This window comes from Crocodylus siamensis, chromosome 7, assembly GCF_052110815.1.
Source record: "Crocodylus siamensis isolate JL-2025a chromosome 7, ASM5211081v1, whole genome shotgun sequence".
NCBI lineage: Eukaryota > Metazoa > Chordata > Crocodylia > Crocodylidae > Crocodylus > Crocodylus siamensis.
This window is the reverse complement of record NC_143401.1, coordinates 61,968,562-61,985,899: the sequence shown is the minus strand read 5'-3', so window position 1 is coordinate 61,985,899 and position 17,338 is coordinate 61,968,562. Positions and strand designations below refer to the sequence as shown.

The 17,338-nt window shown below is 38.8% G+C and overlaps 1 long non-coding RNA gene across 1 annotated transcript; it reads right to left on the bottom strand.

Annotated features, from left to right (window-relative positions):
- Positions 1-782: 782 nt before the first annotated feature.
- LOC149859870 (uncharacterized) lies at positions 783-14,059 on the bottom strand. Its single transcript, XR_016443651.1, has 3 exons — positions 13,941-14,059; positions 2,539-2,696; positions 783-1,338 (listed from the first exon to the last, which is right to left on the bottom strand). It is a non-coding gene; the product is annotated as an uncharacterized LOC149859870 (long non-coding RNA).
- Positions 14,060-17,338: the final 3,279 nt, after the last annotated feature.

Sequence of the window (17,338 nt, the reverse complement as noted above, 5' to 3'; positions counted from 1 at the left end):
ACGATCAAGATTGCATTACCAGCACTTAATTACTGCAGATGGTACAATTAAAGGGGGAAGCAATAAACAGCATCAACAAGAAAATAAAATGATGAGGTCTACATATTTAAGTGGTGCTCCAAAGAGATAGAGGAGCTGTACCAGTTTATGCAACAGCAGCTAACAATGCTTGTGCACCACTAGCAGCCAGCCTTTGTAGAAACACAGGGGAAGCCATTCTTGGAGGAAGTGGGAAGAAACAACAGAAACAGCTCAGTGGAGAACACACTTTATCCTCTCCAATGGTAAGGGAGCACAATTCAGGAGCAATTCTGGATTAGTCAGCCAAGTTTCCTCCACAGACATCCAGCTGCAGTGACTCTACGCAGCCCATCACAAAGCCACACGCTCTTCTACATATTAGTCTTCTTTTTCTACTAGCTTGTTTCACATTTTAGTGCAGCAGGAATTTAATCTGTTTATGTGCGCAGAATAAAGACAATAAGACTGTCTAACTTTTTACATCTGAAATTTCTATGTCCCCACTAAGACCCTTATTGTTTTAGTATAGTTCCAGCATTTCATTCCTCACCACCCCTGGCTGATTCTGGCAACTAATTTGGAAAGTATTAGAGTTAGAGTCTTTCATTTTTATTAAACTTCAGCAAAATCCTTGCCTCAGACTTATATAGTTCACATCAGTAAAATTAACAAACAGGAAGGTAGGAACACAAATGTTTTTCATTGCTATGTAGATACACTGGGATGTGGAGGATCCATGCAGTGTATTTGTGCATGGGGCTAGAAACATATTAATAATTACCTATATACACGCACTTTTCAAATATCTTCTTCAGTATACAATATTTATATGTGGTCAGAGAAAGATAATGTAGTCCTTCATGTTTGTTTTGTTCTGTACTATAAATCTTCAAGTGTTAAATTAACCTTCTCTAACAGTGTTATTTAAGGAGATAGCATTGCCTGGAAGCATTTATTTACAATGTCTTGGCCCCAATGGCACAGACTGCTTTACTATGTAAAGCCTCCTTTGCCACTTCACTGTATTGAAGTCATTCTTTTGTAGTCTCCCCATCATCCCCTCTCTGTCTGTACAATTGCCAGAGCCAGAAGATTAGCCACATTAAAAATCCACATCAGTCTCATTAAACAGCAGTATCTAGGAACATCCGGTTGGGAGCTATTTGGTGGAATGATTGATTTAAAAGCAGAATTCAGTTAGTGACAATTAGAGGGATCTCTCCCTTCTGCTTCTTCCTCTCACCTCGACCAAAGCAGTCAGCACAGTTCTTCAAATTGCCTTTGTAAAAGCCTCAAATGACCCAGGCTGAACTTTATCTTCAACAGAAAACAAGAATTAGATTCTCAAGTAGGACTTCCACATAGCAACAGTAGCTATTTAGGCACCTAGTGGTGTGTGCAACATACAACTAACTTAGACACGCTGTAAAATGCTTGGGGAGAGTTAGGGACAGATTTAAACCTCACTGGGACTCAGAGGTGTTAAAAGACCTAAGTCACAAAAAGTGATCCAGATGAACCATGCTCTACCAGCGGCAAAAGTGCTTAAGTGCCTATAGTTTCGGTCAGAGGAGTCTTAGGTACCAAGAGCTAGCTGCTTAATATGCTCAGAAGAACCTCTGTCTGAGACACCTGGGGCTGCTAACTCTGCCTCTCCGCCTCAATTCATCCAGATTGCAACTGGGGAGCAACTGAAGAGGTGTAAGGTGGTAGGGGCTCCTCAGAGTAGACCCAAATTACTCATCTAAAGATATATATATTTTTAATTGGAGCTGCATAATTCCATTCTTATTCGTGTTAACTGGAAGAATTTGAAAAGGCTGAAACTGTGGTTTTTATCCATTTGGAGACTCTTGTATGAAAATTTCATGCAGTGTCAATATCATCCTAACTTTCATGCATGTTGTTCTCTTGCCTTCAATTTTGACTCTCCAGAATGAGATCCAGAAGGGGTGCAGAGGTGCAGTCACGCACCCCCTCAAACCACATGGCAGGAGCAGCAACTGGGGATTTTTTTTTAAGTCCCTGATGAATCCACCCCTCTCAGCATCTTCTCCCCTTCCCTCTGTGCTCAGGTGGACTTCACCTGCCCTCCTTCCCTTCCATTTCCTCACCCCCTCCCTCACCCACTATCTGCCACCACCCCTGTCCTTGGCTTACCTGGGAGGGAGGCAGGTTCTAGAGCTACTCCTTACCCACTCTAGCTGGATTTTGTGGAGAGCTGAGCTGACCTGGTGGCAGCAGCACTGAGCAGGTTCCTCTTCCCTAGCCATTCCCTGAAGTGTCTCCCTGCCAGCCTGAGACCAGGTTACAGGGACAGGAAACCCACCCATCCCCATTGTTGCCCCTAGCTGATCCTGGACCCACAGGCAGCAGGCTCCATGCTCTGGCTGGAGCAAAGCAAGAGTGGCCAGGACAGCAGTAGCAGCAAGCAGGTCTTGCTACATCCAGAGACATAATAAGGGAGTAAATGGGAGGGGAAAGGAAGTGGTTCTGAGAGTGGAGGTGTATTGTTACCTGCCGTGGGGACTTAAAAAAATGTCCCCAACTGCTGCTCCCATGGCGTGGGCTGCCCACCTTTGTGGTGAGGATGCTGAGAGAAGGGCTGCTTCCTCCCTGCATCACTGGAAGAATTGGTCTTTCCATGTCCTTCTGCAACTGCTGTGCTTCACCATCTGATGGAGGAGAAGAAATAAAATATGTTCCATGGAAAAGGAGTAGGATTGCGGTGTGTGTAATGTAGTAATTTATAGGGAGGGAGTCTAGAGAGAAATTATCGGTAGTTTACAAGGAAATAATCCCTCTGGATGGAATCTAAAATAAACTGACAAGCTAAATAAAATAATTTGAGTATATTGTGTTTATCTTTGTTGAAGGAACACTAAATGAGTGGAAAAGTGCCAAGAAAGAGCAATTGCAACATCTAGAATTAAAATGCCAGTGAGAAAGGAGGAAAAAACCCCAGGCGTTTGTAAATGCAACTTCACATTTGAATTGGAATGTGGTTATATTTTGTAATTCACTGATTTCAGCTATCTTAGAAGTGAAAACATACACGCTTTATTAAATTGCACCTGGGTAGCAATGTTAAATGTAATATTGTAAATGGTAAACAACTCATGTAGTTGTTAATGGAATAGTGCAGAAATTTAAATAGAGTTTTTCTTTCTTTATTTGCAAAATATCTGTAGTACTGGAGACAAAGGTTTTGGAAGATGGAAAGACAATAAAAAAGGAGTTTGATCTGATTTTCAAAGTCTGTGGAAGAACAGTATCTCATTTCCCCAACACTTAGACTGCAATACGTTGTTGTTTTCTGTCTTGTTTTGCAACAGAAGGGAGAGGGAATTGTTCCAAAATCTTGTAATAATGAACTATGGGAAGGATATGATATGTGCCATTTCCTAGAATGTTCAGTACACGTGTGTAAATAGCTTATTACTCTCGTCCATGTTTTTAGGACTAGGTGGGGTTGTACTGTAAATAGTGCTAAAACCTAAACCTTATTTAATTAGATTAACAGACACTCATGTTTTGTGAATTCCATACAGCTTAAGAGTTCATACAAAATATGCATTTAGCGTCCAATACAACTCTAAATTCTGGATAGAAATTAAGAAAAGAAGGACTTTTAGGTAACAATTAAGCAGATTTGGACTTTCTGTTTATTTTCAGCTTGTAATACTTGGATCAGTACATAGTTTTGCAATACCACAAACATAAAGCTGTCTAGCTACAAACAGATGTGCTAAAGGAAAGGGTATTTTTTAAAAATAATTTAATTTCCTTTGTCCAAGCAGTTTTTTGCTATCACACCATCATTTATATTAACTGACTTAATGGAATATCTTTCATTAAATAACTTTAGTAAAATCCTACAGTTTATGAGCATTCCACAGGTCTCTGATAACCCTATATGAACATATAAACCCTTTTCTTCACTAGATGTTCTGTATAACATTGATCCTGTGCTACATTAAACCACTAAAATTCTGTTAAAATATTATCAATACCCGACTTGCATGCATTCACGTGTGCACACTTGTGCCCCCACTCCCCCAATTCTGGATGAAACTCCATCTTTTTTTTTCATCCTTTATGTTCCCAACTGCCCATGTTCAAAAGTGTGAATAAATATATTATGTCCTTATGGGGTAGAGTGTGATTTCTTGTGTAGGATAGCAATTAGTGGGTGCACCTACACATGCACTTAATGTGAAGCAATAAACTCCAGAACAGTTGGAGCCAGAGTAAACTACTCCGAGGTGCAGCATTTACATTTGCACCCAGGACAGCATCACTTTGAGCCAGGGTGGAGCAGGCCTGGGCTGGCAGGGAGAATGGGTGGGAGGGGAGTCAGCTCCAGGCTTTGGGTAGTAGCATTGGGTAGTAGAGGGGCTGGTGCGGCAAGAGGGTGCTGAAAGTGCAGAACCATGTGGCAAGGCAGCAGACATGAGTCTGGCCTTCAGCTGGCTGGACTGACTGGGTACAGTTGACACCTGAGATCAGCATCTACACATGCACTTAATTGCAGTAAATTACCCCAGCATAAAATAGTATCGTCCCCAACAGTACTATCTTCCTATGGCATTAATTAGTATTCTGTGGGCTAATACCTTCACATGTGTAGACGGTGACACTACTCCACAGTTAATTAGTCTACTCTGCAGTGAGCACTTCTACACAAGACACTACGTTGTCATAGCAATGCAATACAGTGACGTAGCATCTGTGGGCACAAACCGTGATGCTGCAGCTATGTCACCATAGGAATGTGCTCCCTCTCTATAGCGCATTGCTATGGCAACATAACGGCTAAAAATAACTGTGTCACCAGCACAGTTACGCCAAAGGGAAGTACTAAATGACGGTGCAGTAACAACAGTGTGGTAGGGGCATGTGTACACACGCCCAGTTAAGCACATGTATGGACGCAGCCAGTAAGTCTGAAACTCAGCTTCAACAGTTATTTCTGTTAGGACTCCTTCCCACTTTAAGCTCTATTTTTTAAATGGAAATAAATGAGAATTTATATTCATAAAAACAATCACATTTTTCCAGTCTATATTTTCTAACTGCAGTATTATTTTAGAATTATTTATGCAATATTTTAATCAACGAACATTGTTAGTGGTTCTTTGCCTTTTTTGTTTTTTTACAAAGATGTGAAGAGTAAATCATTCCATCTACATGTGAATGTTGAGTTGGCATAGTGTTATGCTAGTACTTTCTTACTGATTTTAGGGAAATGTAATAGGTCACTCATTATCTGTTTACTGCTCTTTTTACTTTATTCCATCTGTACCAAGTAAGTTTGGCAGAGGCTGTGTGAGTAGCAGAACTAACTCTCCATTTTGTGCCTGATTCTTCTCCTACAGAAAAACAAAGAAAGAAAGCATTGACTTTTGTGAGGCAGAAGGCAGTGAACCTACTGAAAGCCAGAGGGTAAATTAGATTAGTTTTGTCAGAAGAACCTTTTCACTTCACTTTTGATAAATAGGTACTCACAGAGCTAACTAGTGAATTACCACTGAAAGAGCTGGAATCAATCCTGTGCTCTGAATTCTTAAGACCAGAGGAATTCAAACATAGCATTCACACTTTTTTTCACCATGAACCTTTGATTAGCATTAAGTGCTCCTGTGCTATAACCAGTGACACACGGTCCAGTGAATTTATGAGGATTTTAAGGACACTGAACTGATACATAGAGTTTGTGATTTCCTTTAACAATTCAGTTCATTTCCTGAATCCAAAATGACTTTGAATTTAAGATGCTTTCCCCGTAATTGAATTGTCTAGCTGGAAAATTATAAATTAGTTATAATATTCTATGTATAGATTCTAATTATTCTAATTATTATTGTGGGATTGTCTTCACTTAATCCACCTCACCTCTGCAGCAGGGAAAACTTCTAGGGTAGGGTGGTGAGGAGGAGAGAGGCATGCAGGCAGGGGGAAAACAATTGGCCTGAGTCTTGTCTCTTGCCCACCATCTGCCTGGTTCAGAGCTGCAGCAGCCACCTGTCCTTGGCCAGTACTCAAACTGAAGAGGAGGCTTCCTCCTGCCATGTTGAATGTAGGGAGGGAGAAATACTTCACCATGGATTTCAGTAAATGCAGTACTTTATTAATTCTAAAAGTTAAATGTGGAATTTTTTACTGTCCTTAAACTAATGCTATTTGTTTTTTATAGCTTAGACTGTCTGCTGCATACAAGCTCTGGCAACACTGGAATTACAGCTCATCAGAGCAGGCTCCCTGCACATGCATAAGAGCCCCAGGTGCCCACAGCCCAAGGGTAAATCATGCTGTCCAAGGATCAGCACCAACTATTAGTAGAATATTGATCTCAGCCCTGCAACTGCACTGGAGCCAGTTTCAGACTATAGTGAATACAGGTAAGTTAAAAGCTCGATGCCCACAGCTCATTCAATAAGCCTCATTGTGACTCATGGGCCTGTGGATCTGTGGGGCAAGCACCATGTTGGATCATAGGTAGCCACAGGGCTCTCTTTGACTTGGCATCCTGGCCAAACTCATGAGCTCCCCTCCACTTAGCACCCTGAAAATAACAGGATGCATGACAAAGCTGTCAGCCTACCAACATAGGGAGAAGCTGCCCACCAAGGCCTGCCATGTAGCCAGCATCAAGCACTATGGCAGGACTACCTTGCCACACATTAAATTGAAAGCGTAATGGAAGCCAGACAAAAAACATTTATGGAATATTTGTGGAAGTCAGGCTTCTTGCAGAAACTTACATACGTACATTGTGAATCTATATCAGCATTCCTCCTACATTTAGCTTACTGTATTATTGGATTGATCCTCATTTACATTTGGATCCATTTACTACACTGTCTGGTAACATAAGCTGTATGTAGCCTATGAAAGCTCATGCCTTTCTGAGTTTGTCTAGAAGATGCCATGCTGCTCTGCCTTCTGCTTAATGGTTATGAGGAAAATTCTCAGGTACCTGTGACTGATGGGTCTTGCTCATATGACAACAGTCAAATTAATCACCAGACTTGAGATCAGGATGGAATTTTCTCACCAATCTGATCTGAGAAAGGAGTGGGCTTTTTTCCCTCCTGATCATTGTGTACTTCACTTCTTAGAAGACCTGAGGTGTATTTTGCCTAAATCTTGTCCAGTTATTAAAGCTGAAGAGGCATTGACAGCACCCTGGTCTTTCCTGCTTTCTTTTTACAGTACACTCAATACTTTTTATTGGGGCTTTTGTGGCTGTAGTATGTGAGAGAGGTTGGAATTGGTGTTTTCTGAACTATTTTGCACAAAAGGTTGCTTGTTGAAAGCAGAGGACTGCTTGATGACCCAGGAGATCTGTTGTCATCCTATGTTCCCAGAAAACAGGGGTGGCCAACCTGTGACATGGGCAGCCTCTGAATGTGGCAGATCAGGGAGGGAGCAGGGAACAAAGGGACAGATAGGTCAGGAAGCAGAAGACAGAGCAACAGTTCAGGCATGAAGCACAGGACAGTGAGCAGAAAGCAGAGCAACAGATCTGGCAAAGGAAGGGGATCAGAAAAACATTTAGTTCGGGGGCAGGCTTACTCTGTGGCACACCCATCAAAAGGTGGCCCCAAAACCTTCCTGATGATCCAGCAGTCCAGGAGTGGCGGGGTTCAATGTTCTTTTTAAACAAAATGTGTTCCCTGAATTTCACACTCCCCAGCAGAATCCATGATTAGCAAGCCAGGGAGCCAGACAACACAGCAGTACATTAGATTGGCAGACCAAGAAATTAGTTACTTGAAGATCAGGGGAATTAAGCATGCTGGAAAGGTGGGCAGCAGGCAAGGCTGATAAAACATTTAAATTAATTTAAATCAGATTTCTAAATGTTATTAGTTAATTATAATCAGTTTTTATCTTTAAAATAAATCTGTTTCAAATAAACTATGTATTTATTATAACGTATTAAATATTTCAATAAAAATAAATATGTTGAATATAGACGCTACAAAAAACTCAGAGTTAAAATCTGCGTGCTTTCTAGATAAAAGTAAGAGCAGAGAAAAACCATCACTTTGCAGTCACAGGAAGGTTTTCTTCAGTCAAAGTGAAAAATATATTTGGATGGGAAAAAGCAGGAAAACTTGCTTTTCTCTATTAAACGGGGAAGATCAGATCTACTATTTTTAGAAAGCATGAAGGCCATCTAAGTAACTTCAGTGATTGTTTTATGCTGAAGAGATTTAGGTGAGTAGGAAAATTAAGTTTCAGTTACTTCCACTTAGGCACATCTGAACTGTAGTAATCATCATCATGTAGCTGCTTGACACGAATCCTGAGAAAAAAACCTTAATTTTCTAATAAATAGGTCATGTATCTTTACCATTTCATAATATACTAAAAAGGCAAAATAAATAAGAATCTGAAAATATTAAGATACATAATTGCTTTAATAAATGCATATAGTGATAATATATTTACCTAAGTAGCAAAAAGCTATTCTAACTCTAGTGTGAAATCTCTATTTAACTCTAAAGTGACATATTTTAATGGTTATATTAGCCAAAGATAATATACTTTTCTTTAGGAAATAACTGGCATAAATGGAAAAGCAGATTGAATTGATTTATATAAATCAAGGCTTTCCACTTAGTAATTAATTTAAACCAATTCACTGCTGACACAAACACCTGTTTTCTTAGATTTTCATTGGAAGGTTTTGTGGAATCAACATATTCCCATAAAACATTTGGAAACACCCTGGTCCTCCTGCACCCTTCCTCACCAAAAACCAAAATACCAGAATTTTCAGACTAAAAGCTGTTTCATTAGGAAGCTTTCAGCCAGCCACAGCTAGCTCATCTGTCTGTGAATTCATAGTTTTATTTAAGTGTGTGTTTGCTTTTACATATAGCTGTTATCCAATATTCTTTATTATAGTGTTGGGTTGGATTACATCCTGTGAACGTGAAGCCAGGGGAGTCTTTCATTTTTTTATGTTCTAAAACTGTTCTTCCTACTGTGCATCCTGAACATTGCCCACCGAACCTAACATTGACATCAGAAATTAGTCTGTTGATGAAAACAGAAAATAATTCAACCAAATGTCAGAACATTTATTTAGTTTTCTTCTTTTAACCAATTTGTCTTTCTGAACTGACCGGTTACAACGTGTGCTGATGCAAGCTCAAGTTGCTTGTGGAAACCTGTGCCCTTTCTTCAAAAGATAATAAGTAACAGACCTCTAAGTGTCTGCTGAAAAGAGGAGAAAAGCTGCTGTCTGCCTCCCTATTCCCTAGGGTGCTTGTGCTATTGTTGGGAAGCAGACAGACCATGTGCAAGATTCGAGGCTTACAATGGCACATGCTAGTGACAAGAGACATAACATCATAGCAGTGGCTCCTGAATGGCTGAAACAATTGATAAAGTTGTGTAGAGTAGTAGTTATTACTATTTCAATTAGGATTGTATTCTAGACTGTAAAAAGCAAATACATAATCAAATGTTTCAGATATGCTCTTCTAGTACAGTTTAAAACTAAATACAAACTTCAGTTTATACAGATTATTTAATTTTCTATTTTGCTATTTAAGTGAATACCCTTTGTTATAACACGCATATAACTTTATCTAGGATTATTTAACAACAAAAGCCATTTGCACTTTCATTTTCAGCCTGTTTCTACACCAAACTCAACCAATCTATTGTTCCCATTTCTATACTGCTATCAATTTACTAGCATAGACCACAGGAAACCAGAAGGCCTATACTAGCATCTGATTCCATTTCCAAATCAGGGCCTTATTCTGTGCATTTCTCTCATTGTGGGCAATACAATCAATTATGTTCTACTTTTAGGCTTTTGGTGCACTAATGAGTTGGTTGCTAACAATAATGTAATGGTCTTTTGGTGTCTCATGGCTAGAGAGAATTGACGCATTTGGGATTAAGATTAACTGTATCCTATACAATGAATGTTCAGAAGGATGAGCATTCAGGTCTTAATATCAAGATAAAAATGTGGTGCCTTCAGCAAGTCAGTGAACTCTATGCTCCAACACCAAACTGTAGCAAGGAAGAGAAGAAAAACAAGCGAGATTGTATGGATCAAAAATGATACAGTCCAATTTTTTTTCCTCATACTGATAACACACAACATCAAGAAATGGAGTTACAACACAACCACCTAGGGTATGGACACACATACATTCAGAGGCATTTCAAAATGGGACAGAGGACTCTTGCTCTTAACCATGCAATAGCTTTTATGTTTTAGTTATATGTAGACTAGTTAGGAATGATACAAATACAGCAAAACAACTCCAACTAACATTGCTTCATCCAGGGTTAAAAATAAAGCATCTTGGCTGCTTATAGACATAAAAATACCAAAAAAACAAATAAAGGTGCTGTAAACTCTTTGTGCCCTCCATGCCAAGCCCAGTGCATGCCCAGAAGAGGCATTATATTAGTTAGTTGGACTCCGTTCGCCCAATGTCTGTATAGATAGGGCACTTCAGAGTGGCTTTTTTGGTTCTTTTATTTAATAGCTGATTTAATCTAATAGCTAACTGAATCTATTACAGTTGTATTGCTCTTGGCTTGTTCACACGTAACTGCTGGAATGTAGCAGCTGTTGTGTGCTCCTGATCAGCAGCTCTCTTTTGAAATGGCCCCAAATGTGCATGTGTCCATACACTTTTATTTCCATTTAAAGCATTGGAATATTGGTTCAATATGAATCCAAAGGACCAAGAACCATCAGCACCACTTCCAGGAACAGTAAAAGTTCCTTGGATGCCTCCATGCAAGAGGATCCCCTACTTACCTAACAGTCTCTGACAAAAATCACAGTACAGATTGGCACAGCTGTAGGCTGGCCAGCTTGCCTATATTAAGCTATAAGGAAATGGTTGCTGGAGTACAAATTGCATCATTTTGATTATGAATTTAGAATCCTTTTTCCTGCTGAAAATGAAGGTGCCTTATTTTATTTTTGATAAGTAGATCCTGTTGTAATATTTAGATTTTTATGTAATTATTTAAACAATAGCTGCTTAGTAATGCTAACATTTCTGGTGACTTTTTGCCTGATTTTCCAAAAGGATAAAAATTGTTGCTCTCAATAATGTCAATAGGAGTCATACATTTTCTGAAATTCTTGAAATTATTAATAACCACTGAGAGCTTGTTCAGTATATTTAAAGTGTACTCAATCTTGCCAGGAAACGTGGTTTTTGCTTTACAGAGACATCTTTCCCTAGATTACAGATATTGCATATCTTTGTTGAATTTTGTTATAAATGCTGTGCAAGTAAGCTGATAGTTTAGTCTACTATGCAAAAGCAAGATATCTTGGGACAAGTGGAACACTGTGAAGTGAGTGTTATTACATCATCATCAGATCAGATTAACAGCTACTCAGATTTGGGCTCTCATGCCACTTCTGAAGCCAGTTTACAAGGTTCAGGCATGGCAAAGTCCATTGTCTCCTGCATTCACAATAGCTCACTGTGTAGTTGTGGGGCTGTAGAGGCTGCTGCAAATTTTGGATGGGTGATCTTTTTCTTTGGCACTTCTTGGAGGTCTTATGCTGAATACTGGTGACTAGGCTCAAAATCAATTTGTCAAACATTAATATAACTTCACTATTGTGGTTGATGCTGAAAACAATGCCTATTTTTCCTCTGCTGTAATTGTCATATCAGGTTGATAATTTCACAGTTACATTGAGGACATATTTCTGGATATCATGGTTCTGATTATGTCACAGCTATGCCCTAGGAACTAACAGTGTACAGTTACATAAACATCTTGCAGTTTCTTAGATTGCTGCGGGAGAAACTGAGAGAAAAAACAGAAATTAGAAGAGCTAAAGAGAACAATGAAAGCACAATGAAAAACAGGACAAGTCTGAAGAACTGAATAACATCATATTTAAACCAGCTCCCTTTGATTCAACAGGGTACAGTATCAATAAATGACTTGATTGTGGGTAGGTTTCTCAGCTGAATTGGGAGGGCACATCCTGCACACAATTTCTGTTATATTCTAATGGATTCATCAGATTTGAAGGTGCATCTCATGGTCTTTACCAAAGAAACTAATTACTCTTGAGCCTCATTGAAATTTTCATTTCTGAGTTACTTTACCTAGGCTTTCACGCAGACAGGGATGATCTGTCCATTATTATGTATATGCGGTAAAAATTGTACTGGGTGAACAATAGATATAAAAGTAATTGCTGACCAGAAGGGATTACAAGTGAGGGCCTTCATCATGAAGTGAACTCCAGGACAAAACTGGGACCTCACAGAGGTACATTCCTTCATTATTTTCCAAGAAGATATGAAAACAGCATTTTGGCTGCCTGGTGTTACATATTTGCACAACGATGCATTATAGTCTCAAGAGGGTTATTTGTACCCAAAAGCTTGCAAAGAACAATGTTTCCAACTATTTAGCTGGTCTAATAAAATATACCACATTTACTGAAATAACCTTGTCTGCATTATATTAATTTATTATTGATCTGTTACTGTACTTAAGATTGTTAATGTTATGTATACTGGGCAAGACTGCCCTGGTCCTAAAGAGTAAAAAAAGGGATCTACTCTAAATGAAAGTAAAGACAAAACTCTGATGGATTTAAGCAGAAAAAGTGGAATCAAGTATTCACTTTCCTGTTTCAGTATAATGTTAATTTTGACTTTTAAGCCAAAGCGCTCTCTTCTACCAGTTATAATTATTTGAGCCTTGGTTCATTAATATTTTTCCTGATACATAAAGCAAAGAACATAATTATAGCTTAAGACCCCACCTCATGTCATTGGCCCAAGTTCTTGCATTTAGTATCTTCAGTGATTCAAGTGAAGAATTACTTTCCTTGAGCTGCTACAAATAAAGAACCAATATAATTAAATCCCTATTCTTGATTTATTTAGTCTGTTTCTTCAGTTTGACTAGACCTTGGGGTCTATACCCAACAGTTGTCATGTCATTTTTATGAGAACTGATATAATATAAGCAAAGAATTGCCACCTCTTAGATTAAAAAAAATCTAGATTTCTCTGACTTCACATTTTCTCTAGTTTTGGATTATTAATTACTATGACTGCGATATGCTTTGATTTAAATAAATCAAAGCATGCCTCCTTGGCTTCAGCTGCTCTCAGCTTAACTTTAAAAAGGCCTTGATACAAGCCTTACTGATACAAAAAAACATCTGCTTTTGATCAATGGCATCCGGAGATGTATGGCACTATTGAATGCGGAAACTCCAAAAATATCTTCAGGTTACTATGTGTCATTATACACATGCACATATTGTTTAGGACACTAATAGTGTTGAAGTGGTTAAGTAACAAAATGAAGGGCTTTAAGAAGATATGCCTGACATATGTGAACACCTGGACATCCTGAGAAAGAAAAAAACCACATACAATAGCCCCTTAATAAGACTAAGAGCCTGGTTCTCATTTACACTAAGGCTCCTCTACTCCACTCTGGTGTGATGGGACCTAAAAGTGGGTGTAAATTACAGTTCTATTTAAGAGAGAAATAAATGTGATGTATGGCCATTTTCCTTTCATGTGGCCATCACAAAACATAGCTAATTCAGCTCTCAATATTGAAAATTACACGTATAAAACAGGAAATGCATATGCTGAGAAATACAGTCCCTTCCTACATAAAACAGCTACAACATTGTGGGATTGTGGACTCAGGATTTAGTCCCCATTCAAACCGGCTGCCTCCTGGCAACAGAGCTGCTGGAGTTCATTTTCTAAATTTTAGTGAGCACCTATATACATTAAAACGTAATAGTGACATAGGCTAAGTACAAACAGCCAAGAAGCCTGAGGCTGAATCGATTTAGCCTTTGCAGATTAGTTTAAACTGTGAAGATTAAACTGAGAAACAACTGGACACATATTTACCTTTGATTCAGGAAATGCAACCACGCAACTTCAGTGGCTCAGGCCAAAAGCAGGGCAGGGAGGGTGCTAGAGCATAGCTCTCTGGCTGTGTCTTCACTTTCTCTTCCTGTTGCCCTGAGGTCTCTGGAACTTGCAGTCCAGCACCACAGAAACAGCACTCTGCAGGGTTCTCATCACTTCCTCTTCCTGCTTCCAGGTGTCTTTGGGATTTGTAGTTCACAGTTGCAGCCAGCAGTAACTTTCAGTTAGTTTAGCAGGGAAGGGCAGCTCTGTACTATGGGGAAGGGGGATTTAACTGGTGGAAGGGGAGGAGAGGGGTGGTTAACCCTTCCCTGGCCCCAGACCCCAGCTGGAGTTTGCCTGGTGGGGGGCAGTCCCTGCCTACCCCCCCAAATCCTTTGCTGCTGGAGCACACAGGACATTCTAGCTTAGCCCAGGGCTGGAAAGCATGCTAGGATGCTGGGGGACTGAGATTTAACCTGAACCAGGAAGGGGTCTGGGACAGAAATTTTATAAACTGGTTTGATCCAAATCAGTTAAATCTGATACTACATTCAACCAGGTTTCTCTTAAGCCAGTTTCACCCATTTTGAAACTGATCTATGTGTACTGAACTTCTGTTCTGTTACAGGTTTAAATCAGTTTCTGGTGACTTAAACTGCTTTATGTGTAACTTCTGTCCCTAGCCTTAGGGGTCAAGGTTGAAATGAAAAAGATGTAGCAAGATGTCTGCTGCACCATATCAACTACAGGAACTCCAGGGATGCCTTAGGTTATTCTTTTTACCTTGGGAACCAAATTGTTGTCCTTCCAGGCAAGAAGTAGGGCCAGATAAGAGGAAAAGATGGTTCAAAACATCTTTATGTTCCTAAGCTACAGCCAGGGACCAAAGCCTCACAACTCTAAATAATAGTAATAAATAAGATAAGCCAATTTGGTTCTAAATTTAATCTCAGTAATTGGACTGAGGGTTTTTATGATGGCCTATAATCATTTTAAACTTCAGTGCTAAAACATGTTTCCCTTTAGTAAAGGGATAATAAGGAGATTTAATCCTCTAAAGTAACCAGAAATGAACACAGAGGGAAAAGATGATGGCTGTGGCAGGCTATGGCTTTATATTCGTATAGGTATATTGAAAAGTTGATTAATCAATTAGAGCTAAAAATCTAAAGTTTCTTTCTTTGGTCCAATATTTCCCACATTTTATTCCTCTATTTATAAAACACCTGAAAAAGAATTAACCTAAGTGTTTGAAAAGAAAAATCTTATGGCCACTTTTTAAGTCATTTTTTTTAAGAGTATGTTAAACAGTTTAACATATGAAAGCCTATCACAGTAGAGAGCTATAATCCATAACACTGTTTCTTGGTACAAGCACTCATCTGTGCATGGGATATATGCTGTGAGCATAATATAATTCAAACAACTTACTTCTGCCAAAGGCAGAGGATAGATGCAGAAAATGGGGCAATCTGCAGAAGTACTTCCATATGAAACTGGGCAATAATTCATTTTTCTGCTTAATAGAAACAACTCCTTCAATCTAAGAGGCACAGTCAATAAATGCTAAGGATTCCAGCAGTAAGACAGGTGAATTCCTCAAGAGAATTTTGAAAGTTCATAAAGGCAAAGGCCCACAAAATAGAATTAAAATATTCTGCAGGGTTCACCACTAATTACCCATCCTCTTTTAAGTTGCAGAGTCTCAGTGTAATCAGTCGATCAGATCGTTTCCTGGAAGGCTAATTTGACTGTGCACAAAGTGTTGCTATCTTTGCAAGCTAAACTAATTATAGTGTTGTATAAACTCATTAATGGACTAGAATGAGGAGTTCCTCATATGGGTACTATACTGTTGAAACAAGCAGAAATATACCATCTTAATTCATATCAGAATTTGGCTAAATGCTTTACATGTTACATGATTTGCAAATAATTTAAGTCTAGAATATGCCATTTGTGTTATTTGGGGTTTTCAGGAAATGGGGGCTGAAAGAATTCCCTTGGCATACAGGTAATACATCTATGGCTAGACATGTCACTTTGATATCACTTTAAAATAATGGACCAGCATAAATTGACCCTAATCCAGGACATCATCAGTGGTCACAATGCTGCTAAGAAGAAACAACTATCAAAAGGGCTTTGTAGAGTGGAAGGGGGAGGCAGACAACTCTAAAGCAATGCTAACAAGGAAATGTATGTAGAAATCCCAGCCATAATTCTACCTCAGAAGGCAGGGTAGATTTGCATGGTATAGACGAAAGCAGATGCATAGAATAAGCTTTCATAAACCATGGGCTTACTTCATCAGATTTTGTATAATGAAATCTTAATCAGATGCTTCTCCCTTAGAAGCCACACTTCATTCTCTGCTGCCCAACAACTGGAGTCGCTATTCCAACTTCAGATTGACATAAAAACACATTTGAAAAGCTATATTATTATAATTTATTATTTAGATTTATATCCCACCCTACCCAAAAAGGCTCAATGTCAGGAGCCTGGTAGATCATTTTAATTATAGAATCACCAACCTGTTCAAGAGAAGAATCTTCATCTGTGAAGATACATTAAAAAAATTCCATTTATGTATTTTAATGGCAGTAATTTATATCAAATACTAAGTTAAAAGTGTAAGCAATAGTTTCATACCTATCAATAACCAAAAAGAATATTGAGGGATATCTGTTTTGTCTTTTTTTAAATTGATTGTGTTTTCTCAAATTCCTAGGAGGATTCACAACCTGCTTACAGCAGAGTACCCATCTATTTATCAAGTCATTGATACATTACAGTAATTTAGATTTATATATTTTGAAGAAAATTTTCATATGCCAGTTCCAGTAACCACCCCCAGACCGCTCCAAGTCAAAAATATCTCCTCAAATAAATGTCCTGGTTTACATAATGGCACAGACTAAGAGATTATGCAACTGATATTTCTGTTGCAAATGTGCTCATGTATAATAAGCCTGAGTTTTTGGATATGTTCTAATGAAAACAGCAGAGAAAGCTTGCTCCTGACTTATGTGAGCTTTCTCATTCACAGGGGGCTATTTGGGTGAGTAAAGGATGTTAATGTGCTTAAGAATTTGCACACTGAGCCCTTAGGCCGTGATTTAGCAAAGCTCTTATGTATGTGCTTAACTTCAAGATGTACTTTAGTTCATCCCTATTCGGCATTGCACAAAGGCTGGAAATAAGACTTGAATGAGACTGATGCATGTGTTTAAATAGACTTCCTGAGCAGAAAGGCTTTCCTAAATTAAGGCCTAAATGGGCTGAAGACAGATACAGTCAAGCACATACATAAGAGCTTTGGTGAATCAGGGTTTGACAGAATCAATAGTGCATAAATTACCATAATACTAAAGGCAGACCTTGAACTGGAT